This window comes from Lolium perenne, chromosome 5, assembly GCF_019359855.2.
Source record: "Lolium perenne isolate Kyuss_39 chromosome 5, Kyuss_2.0, whole genome shotgun sequence".
NCBI lineage: Eukaryota > Viridiplantae > Streptophyta > Magnoliopsida > Poales > Poaceae > Lolium > Lolium perenne.
The window spans coordinates 212,807,283-212,809,177 of NC_067248.2; the positions used below are offsets into that span (position 1 = coordinate 212,807,283).

A 1,895-nucleotide genomic window follows, 5' to 3' on the forward strand; every position below is an offset into this window, starting at 1 on the left:
GACGTAGTATTTACATATGTGCCGAATGGGCCTCTCGTCGAGCCTGCGCAGGAAGAGGATCTACCTCGACAAATGACAGGTCTGCTAAATTGGTACAAGGGTTACATAAAACTTAAAAACGCCAAAGACTATATTTATGCGGAAGTTAGACATGAGCATCACTTCAAACATTACTATATAACAATTCATCAGAGTGAATTGTTCCAGCTGTTCAATCTGCGCGAGCTCGACAAATCTATCATCAGTTGCTACGTTCTGTAAGTGATTTATTAATTTCTACCCCATCTCGTTCATTGCCTGCACTATATATATATATTGTCCTAACTATCTTGTTGTGTACGCTATTATGCAGAATGAAGAAGCGGGAAATGCGAATAAGGAGCATCCATGATGTTGGGTTCATTGACCCACACATCGTTAATTCATATGTGTTAGAACACCACCCCGCCGACGTGGAGGAAGACCTGTGGCGGTTTCTTAGAAAACAGGAACTCAAAAGTGATATTCTATTTCCTTACCATTTTGGGTGAGTGTTTCTGTCTTGAGCACATTCTCTTTTGTTTACTCCATGCATGGTATGTGGCTAATCGATGAGTTATGCATGACTGTGCATGTATCGTGTCCGCAGGTTCCACTGGATTCTGCTAGTAATTCAATTTCACACCTCCACAGTTCTCGTCCACGACTCTCTGAATATGGATCCGGCGCTTTGGGCCGACATGAGAAAAATGATGCAAAAGTAATTATTTTCATTCATTTGCGCTCTATATCGATCGGCCTATTTCGTTCATTTCCTAATATCAAGTAACTAATTAATAACTCTCTTGTTCATTTAATTTTCTTTGCCTCGTAGGGTTTGGAGACGGTTCGTAGATGAAAAGGTCGGTGAATTCAAAAAAGAGCTACAATTTAAAAGGGCAGTGTCTGGGACTGGGGATATTCAGCCACCGGGGACCAATCTATGTGGATACTATGTTTGTGAGAGGATCCGGAGATACACCACTGAGCGGCAGCCGTCTGAGAACAACATCAAGAGGAATAACCTCCGGAAGACGCTTAGTCCAGAAGCTCGCTTCCGACCACTTCAAGAGGAACTAGCTGGATGGTTCGCGAGGGAAGTCATCGATCCTAGAGGAGAACACTATGTAGAGGACGTAGAACTTCATATGCACTAAATTATGTATGGAAACTTGTTCAAAATTGTATATGGTCATCCGATATTGAATATATATTGTATATTCCTCTTGAATTCTTTTTGGTTCTAATTTCAAATTTGTTTGAAATTGTACATTCATATGCATGTATGTAGTACGGTAGAATATGTGAAACTCCTTCAAAATTAAAACCCAAAAGAAATAAAACAATACAAATTAAAAAGAAACCAGATTTAGGGGGAGGGGGGGCTAAACCCTAAACCCTGCGGAGGCCTTTAGTCGCGGTTGGCCAGCAGAACCGCGACTAAAGGTCCTCCACCCTGGTGCTCGCCTGCCGCCCACGTGGACGGGCCTTTAGTCGCGGTTCGTAAGGAACCGCGACTAAAGGGGGGGCCTTTAGTCGCGCTTAATTGATCGCGGTTGCGCAACCGCGACCAATGGCAGTTACGAACCGCGACCGAAGCCCTTTTTTCTACCGGTGTGTACTCCTACCTGCGTACATTGTACACCTGCATGGCCTGGCCGGGGCTGGTCTCGTGACACCTGCCGGCGCGTACGACCAGGACGACACGCCGTGCTTTTAATTCTTGGTCCCTGGTCAAAACGGGCGGGATGAATAGCTACGTAGTACAAGGCGGCGAGGACGAGGCCACTGTGCCCCGACCACACCGTGCGTTTGTGCCGTTTCCCTCGCGTCGAGCATCACCTGAAATCTGAATCTAAACGGCAGTCGAAGAGACA

General features: G+C 45.4%; 1 long non-coding RNA gene across 1 annotated transcript; it reads left to right on the top strand.

The window, feature by feature from the left end:
* Nucleotides 1-337: 337 nt before the first annotated feature.
* LOC139831359 (uncharacterized) lies at nucleotides 338-1,211 on the top strand. Its single transcript, XR_011746069.1, has 3 exons — nucleotides 338-526; nucleotides 629-739; nucleotides 854-1,211. It is a non-coding gene; the product is annotated as an uncharacterized lncRNA (long non-coding RNA).
* Nucleotides 1,212-1,895: the final 684 nt, after the last annotated feature.